This window comes from Dipodomys spectabilis, unplaced genomic scaffold (assembly GCF_019054845.1).
Source record: "Dipodomys spectabilis isolate Male_0828 unplaced genomic scaffold, ASM1905484v1 ptg000728l, whole genome shotgun sequence".
Classification (NCBI taxonomy): Eukaryota; Metazoa; Chordata; class Mammalia; order Rodentia; family Heteromyidae; genus Dipodomys; species Dipodomys spectabilis.
Genome location: NW_024871405.1, coordinates 1,101,762 through 1,110,255, shown reverse-complemented (window position 1 = coordinate 1,110,255; position 8,494 = coordinate 1,101,762).

Genomic DNA, 8,494 nt, shown 5'->3' with positions numbered 1-8,494 from the left:
TGACAGGTACAAGCCACCTGCAGCATCGAATACTTGCTGCCATATTGTTTCTTTGATTTCCGAGTGGTCCTCTGCTTCTTTGTTCTGAGGTCTGCCTGAGGAAGGGCGTCTGTGTGCCGAGAAGGTGGCCATAGAAAACAAAGCCGCTGGGAGCATTCAGTGGTGAGACCACGAGAGGAGAGTCCACTGTGTCCCGACCACACTCGGTGGCCGGACTCAAACCACGTCCACCGCGTCCCGACCACACTCGGTGGCCGGACTCCACCCGCGTCCACCGCGTCCTGACCACACTCGGTGGCCGGACTCCACGCACGTCCACCACGTCCTGACCACACTCGGTGGCCGGACTCCACGCACGTCCACCGCGCCCTGACCACACTCGGTGGCCGGACTCCACATGCATCCACCGCGCCCCGACCACACTCGGTGGCCGGACTCCACCCACGTCCACCGCGCCCTGACCACACTCGGTGGCCGGACTCCACCCGCGTCCACCACGTCCTGACCACACTCGGTGGCCAGACTCCACCCGCGTCCACCACGCCCTGACCACACTCGGTGGCCGGACTCCACGCACGTCCACCGCGCCCTGACCACACTCGGTGGCCGGACTCCACATGCATCCACCGCGCCCCGACCACACTCGGTGGCCGGACTCCACCCGCGTCCACCACGTCCTGACCACACTCGGTGGCCGGACTCCACCCGCGTCCACCACGTCCTGACCACACTCGGTGGCCGGACTCCACCCGCGTCCACCACGCCCTGACCACACTCGGTGGCCAGACTCCACCCACGTCCACCACGTCCCGACCACACTCGGTGGCCGGACTCCACGCACGTCCACCGCGTCCCGACCACACTCGGTGGCCGGACTCCACATGCATCCACCGCGCCCCGACCACACTCGGTGGCCGGACTCCACCCACGTCCACCACGTCCCGACCACACTCGGTGGCCAGACTCCACCCACGTCCACCACGTCCTGACCACACTCGGTGGCCGGACTCCACCCGCGTCCACCACGTCCCGACCACACTCGGTGGCCGGACTCCACCCGCGTCCACCACGCCCTGACCACACTCGGTGGCCGGACTCCACATGCATCCACCGCGCCCCGACCACACTCGGTGGCCGGACTCCACATGCATCCACCGCGCCCCGACCACACTCGGTGGCCGGACTCCACATGCATCCACCGCGCCCCGACCACACTCGGTGGCCGGACTCCACCCACGTCCACCACGTCCCGACCACACTCGGTGGCCAGACTCCACATGCATCCACCGCGCCCCGACCACACTCGGTGGCCGGACTCCACATGCATCCACCGCGCCCCGACCACACTCGGTGGCCGGACTCCACCCGCGTCCACCACGTCCTGACCACACTCGGTGGCCGGACTCCACCCGCGTCCACCACGTCCCGACCACACTCGGTGGCCGGACTCCACCCGCGTCCACCACGTCCTGACCACACTCGGTGGCCGGACTCCACCCACGCGTCCACTGTGCCCCGACCACACTCGGTGGCCGGACTCCACCCGTGTCCACCACGCCCCGACCACACTCGGTGGCCGGACTCCACCCACGCGTCCACCGTGCCCCGACCACACTCGGTGGCCGGACTCCACACGCTTGTCCACCGCGCCCTGACCACACTCGGTGGCCGGACTCCACCCGTGTCCACCGCGCCCCGACCACACTCGGTGGCCGGACTCCACATGCATCCACCACGTCCTGACCACACTCGGTGGCCAGACTCCACATGCATCCACCGCGCCCCGACCACACTCAGTGGCCAGACTCCACCCGCGTCCACCACGTCCCGACCACACTCGGTGGCCAGACTCCACATGCATCCACCGCGCCCCGACCACACTCAGTGGCCAGACTCCACCCGCATCCACCACGTCCCGACCACACTCGGTGGCCGGACTCCACCCGTGTCCACCACGCCCCAACCACACTCGGTGGCCGGACTCCACCCACGCGTCCACCGTGCCCCGACCACACTCGGTGGCCGGACTCCACATGCATCCACCACGCCCTGACCACACTCGGTGGCCAGACTCCACCCACGTCCACCGTGTCCCCGACCACACTCGGTGGCCAGACTCCACCCGCGTCCACCACGCCCCGACCACACTCGGTGGCCGGACTCCACATGCATCCACCACGTCCCGACCACACTCGGTGGCCGGACTCCACCCGCATCCACCACGCCCCGACCACACTCGGTGGCCGGACTCCACATGCATCCACCACGTCCCGACCACACTCGGTGGCCGGACTCCACCCGCGTCCACCACGCCCCGACCACACTCGGTGGCCGGACTCCACCCACGTCCACCACGCCCTGACCACACTCGGTGGCCGGACTCCACCCGCGTCCACCACACCCTGACCACACTCGGTGGCCGGACTCCACCCACGTCCACCACGCCCCGACCACACTCGGTGGCCGGACTCCACCCGCGTCCACCACGTCCCGACCACACTCGGTGGCCGGACTCCACCCGCGTCCACCGCGTCCCGACCACACTCGGTGGCCGGACTCCACACGCGTCCACCACGCCCCGACCACACTCGGTGGCCAGACTCCACACGCGTCCACCGCGCCCCGACCACACTCGGTGGCCAGACTCCACCCACGTCCACCACGCCCCAACCACACTCAGTGGCCGGACTCCACACGCTTGTCCACCGCGCCCCGACCACACTCGGTGGCCAGACTCCACCCGCGTCCACCGCGCCCCGACCACACTCGGTGGCCAGACTCCACCCGCGTCCACCGTGCCCTGACCACACTCGGTGGCCGGACTCCACCCGCGTCCACCGCGCCCTGACCACACTCGGTGGTCAGACTCCATATGCGTCCATCACGCCCTGACCACACTCAGTGGCCGGACTCCACCCGTGTCCACCATGTCCTGACCACACTCGGTGGCCGGACTCCACCCGCGTCCACCACATCCCGACCACACTCAGTGGCTGGACTCCACCCGCGTCCACCATGTCCCGACCACACTCGGTGGCCGGACTCCACCCACGCGTCCACCGCGTCCCGACCACACTCGGTGGCCAGACTCCACACCTGCGTCCACCACGCCCTGACCACACTCGGTGGCCGGACTCCACCCGCGTCCACCGCGCCCCGACCACACTCGGTGGCTGGACTCCACCCACGTCCACCATGTCCTGACCACACTCGGTGGCCGGACTCCACCCACGCGTCCACCGCGCCCTGACCACACTCGGTGGCCGGACTCCACCCGCGTCCACCACGCCCCGACCACACTCGGTGGCCAGACTCCACATGCGTCCATCACGCCCTGACCACACTCGGTGGCCAGACTCCACAAGGACATTTTCAAGAAGGGGTCCACTGAGTTCTGGCCGCTGGCTGTGTGCATCTCCGTGGGCCATGGGTGCCGTGGCTCTGTGCTGGCTGCCAGGCGGCTGGGTGAGCTCACCACGCTAGACGGCTGTCATTTTCCCGGGCATGGCAGGGAGCTCCTAGTGCTTCTACACAGAGGTTCCAGCCTGGCGACCTGTGCCTGTGTCACCTCAGTATCTTGATGGAAGGCATCCATGCATATCAGTGCCTATTTTTAATTTATATATAGGTATGAGATGTACATAAAGTATATTACATGGTGATGCACACAGCATATGCAAATTATGTTATTGTGACTTTAATACAGTATGACACATATAATTTATATGTTAAATCTGTATATTAAACTTACAGTACAAATATTAGCCAGATGTTGGTGGCTCACACCTGTAACCTTATCTAGTCAGGAGGCTAAGATCTGGAGGATCATAGTTTGAGGCCAGCCTAGGCAGAAAAGTCTTTGAGACTCTATCTCCAATTAAGCAGCAAAAAGTTGAACTGGAGGCATGGCTCAAGTGGTAGAAAGCTAGCTGTGAGCAAATGTGAGGTTCTGAGTTAAAACTTAAGTACAGGAAGAAAAAATATACAGTAAAATATTCATAAATTATATTGTTATAATTTATACTATAATATATAACCCAGCCTTTATTATTATTATTATTATTACTAGTAGTAGTAGTAGTATTTTGCCAGTCCTGGGGCTTGAACTCTGGGCCTGGGTATTGTCCCTGAGCCCCTTTTGCTCAAGGCTAGTGCTCTACCTCTTGAGTCACAACACCACTTCTGGCTTTTCCTGTGATTAATTGGAGATGAGAGCCTCACAGACTTTCCTGCCTGGGTTAACTTTGAATGTGATCCTCAGATCTCAGACTCCCAAGTAGCTAGGATTATAGGCCTGAGTCAATGGGGCCGGCTTGCCTGTGGCTCTTGTGAGCCTTCTGATAGGTATTTATTTGTTATCAGCATACATTAATTGTGCAAAGGGGCTTTCCCTGTACAACTTCCACCCAAACACACAACACACCCTTCAACTTTACTTCTATCACTCTTCCTTAGTCCCTCTCCCTCCTTAAAACAATGTCCACAGTTTCCATTGATTGGTTTTCATCTATGCATATGAAGTACAAGTTTATTTGTTTTTAGTGTTGGGCTGGGGAAGTTGCTCAGTGTGCAGCCCTAAGCACAGGCCTTCTTGGGTTCAAGCCCCAGAAACTCCTCCCCTCCCATTTTACTTTTCTTTTGCTGGTCCTGGGGCAACTCAAGGCTTGGGCCCTGTTCCTAAGCTTTTATTTATTTATTTTTCTCAAGGTGAGCACTTTACCATTGAGCCACAGCACTACTTCAGGCTTTTTTTGAGTAGTTTATTGGAGATAAGAGTCTCACAGAGTTCCCTGTCTGGGCTGACTTTGAACTTAGATCCTCAGATCTCAGCCTCCTGAGTAGCTAGGATGACAGGATTTCTAGGGATGGGCGGTTATTCTGCTCATTTTTCTGACTTAACAAACCCGCTCTTTCAGGTGCTTGGAAAACCCTGTGCCTCAGATGTTTTCACGCCTCCTGAGTTCTGAATTCTCTCACTTCTGAGTCTGTTTATTCTTTGTCTTGCAGCTACTTTAGAACTATCTTTGCTCCCTGTTTAAGAATGTATCTTGCCAGACACTGGTAGTTCATATCTATAATCCTGGCCATTCAGGAGGCTGAGATTTGAAGACTGAAGTCTGAAGCCAGCCAGGAAAGAAAAGTCTATGAAGAGAAAGCCAGAAGTGGAGGTGGTTCAAGTGTTAGAAAATCAGCCTTGAGCAAAAAAGCTAAGGGACAGACAGCACCCAGGCCTTGAGTTCAAGCCCTAGTTATCACCACACACACAAAAGAAAGTAGAAAATATTTGTTCTGAATAAAATAAAAGTGCCTATGTCCCAATTGATTGGGGCAGGAATGAAATGTCTGGCTTTAAATAATGCCATTAGTAATAATGCCATTAGTAAAGAATCATTATAAAACTTTCCATCCAGCGACGCTAAGAAATAGCGAACTACACCGAGCAGGTGCCCGCAGTGCCAGCAGAGGCAAAGCGATATTCACCCGAAGGACAGACACTGGTGTGCCCACAGCCAGAAAAAACAGCAGGATAATCAACAGATTGTGAACCCCCCAAAAAAGAAAAAAAAACGTAGAGAAAGAAGTAAGTGGAAGGCAGTTCTCTGAGGCCTGTACGGAAAGAGGTGCTGGGGGCCACCCCGAAGGGGTCCCTGCCACCCACCCCACCAGCCGCCCAGCAAGCGAAGAGAAAGGTCCTTCTGGCCTTCAGGCTGTGACTCAGAAGAGGACTCTCTTAGAGAGACAAAGGCGAGCCCTTATCTCCCAAAGCCTTGCAGGTCCCGCTGACCTCATTAACTCTTATCTTTTAATCCTTCTCTGCAGTTCCCCTGCTTCCTCCCAGTGCTTTGTCCACTGCCCGCCACACTGGACCGGCCTCTGCCGGCTTTGTGAGTCACCTGTCCTCCCAGCTCCCTGTCCCCCCACCCCCAAGCTGCGTAAGTACAATTGCATGCTTCTTTCGGGTTAATCTGCCCCTACGAGTTCCGGGATCCCTGGGGGCTGGGGTGGGGGGGGCTCCACTGGCCGGGCCAGGGCCCAGGGGCAATGCTGGGGGTCAGGGCAGCACAGAGCTCCCTATAAAACCCTGGTCCTCCACACAGCGCCCCCTCTGAGCTGTCCCGCACAGTCCTGGGCTAGGGCTCCAGGCTCAGCTGCCTGGGAGGATGTGTGCTGTGTCCCCAGGAGTCTCCGCTGCCCCTCAGAAGGGAAGGAGGGCCAGGGAGGACAGCAGAAATGACCCCCCCCCCAGCAGTGTAGGGGGCCAGCGGTGCCTGCACAACCCTCTGGAGCCCAAATCCCAGCAGGAGCCTGGAGCCAGGAGCTGGGGACACACACTTGGAATCCAAGATACTCAGCTGTAGGGATCTGAGGACCGAGGTTCAAAGCCAGCCCAGGCAGAAAAGTGTGTGAGACTCACCAGCCACAGACTCCCAGTGGAGCTGTGGCTTAAGTGGTAGAGTGTCAGCCTGGAGCAAAGCAGCTCAGGAACAGTGCCCAAGCCCTGAGTTCAAGCCCAAATCACACACATCTCTCATGTGAGAATGGATTTGTATGGAGCGCCAGGGTCCCTGGGGGGAATTCTCAGAATCTAACAAGATGCAAGCCCTGAAGCTGAGGACTAAGGGGGAACTGGGGAGGGGGGGAGTGGGGTCTGCGGGGGCTCGGGGAGCCGGCCCGTGGCAGGCATGAGCGCGGGCACTGAGGAAGTCCAGGAGGCCACCAGAACCTTCGAGAAGCCCACAAGCCCACAGGGGTTACAAATTGGGGCCAAGCAGGTGCAGGGAGGCGGGGCCTGCTCCTCCCGCCCACTGCTAGGGAATGGGGTGGCGTTCACCCCTCCGGCATGCCATGCGGGGTGACCTGTGAGCACACCTGACCAGAGTGCTCACGGCAGCCTGCTCACGATCAGGAAGCGTGTCCTCCACATATCCCGAGGTCCACCCTTGCGGTGAAGAGGATGGCAGTGGGCCGCCATTTCATCCCCGGCACACGCTGTCTGTCGGGGTGCCAGGAGCCGTGCGGTGGACCCAGCGTTCCCTTCTGCTTGTGAGTGCGTCCAGGAGCAGAACCCGCGGCGAAGGGCAACTTTGGAGGTGCCGCAGGGGCCGCAGGGGCCGGTCAGGGCCCGCCCCAACCCCACCAGCTCCTCACGGTCCTCCCCAGCGTGATCCCTTTTGTGTTTATGGACCATTTGCATCTCCATCCTGAGGAATGACTGGTTTGAATATTTTCTGTGTTTCCTTTAACAGCAGTGCTGGGGCTTGAACTCAAGGCCTCGTGCTCTCCTTGGCTCACTCTTCCTTCTTTCCTTCCTTCCTTCCTTACTTCCTTCTTCCTTCCTTCCTTCCTTTCTTTCTTTCTTTTCTTTTTTGTCAGTCATGGGGCTTGAACTCTGGGCCTGGACGCTGTCCCTGCGCTCTTCAGCTCCAGGAGAGCGCTCTACTGCTTGAGCCACAGCGCCACTTCCGGGTTTCTGGTGGTTCATTGGGGATAAGTCTCACCGACTTTCCTGCCCGGGCTGACTTTGAACTGTGATCCTCAAACCTCAACCTCCTGAGTAGCTGGGATGACAGGTGAGAGCCACGGGTGCCCGGCTCCTTGGCTTTTTCATTGAAGGCTGGTGCTCTACCACTTGGGCCACAGCTTCACTTCTGGATTTTGGTGGTTAACTGGAGAGAAAATCTCTTGACCTTGCCTGGCTGTGCTGACTTTGAACCGCAATCCTCCATTCCCGCTCTCTGGAGTAACTGGGATTTATTATAGCTGTGAGCCACTGCACTGGGCTGTGCACTGTTGATGTCTTGTCTGTCTTCCCAGGGACTTGAGTTCTTTAGTAACAGCATTGTCCCTTCGTTTTTCCCAGTGCTTCAGCGCACTGTCCCACTGGACATCGTCCAGCTGGGCTGCTCTGCCCCTGCCACTGTGGCTTTGCCCAGCTGGATTTGAGGGGTTAAAGGCAGGAAGACATTTAACTCTTTCAAGCACAACCTAAGGAATATTTAGGTATTCATCCTCACAACATCCTTGGTTGGTTGGATGGTTTGTTTAGAAGTGTTTATACCTAGGGTCTTGCATTCCCTGTTAGTAGGTGCTCTACCACCTGAGCCACACCGCCACCTCTGCTTTTTGCCGGTTATTTTGAAGGTGGCATCTCAAGGACTCTTCAGCCCAGGCTGACCCCAAACCTTGATTCTCTGGGTCTCAGCCTTCTGATTAGCTAGGATAACAGGATTGCGGATGTGACGATGTGAGGGTTTTGGGTTTTTTTGAAGACAGGGTCTCTGGGTGTGCAGCCCGGGGTTGGCTTTAAATTCACGACCCTCCAGCGCCAGCCTCAGAGGGTGGGGATACCAGGCTATGTGGCCAGGGCTGGCTGAGGTGTCGCCGCCTTCATCCACCTACCTCACAGCTCCCTCACTGTGTCCTAGTGACTGTCCTTTAGCGCCAGCACACCGCTGTTCAAACACCAGCTTTGCGTTCCCTTCTGCTTTGTCAG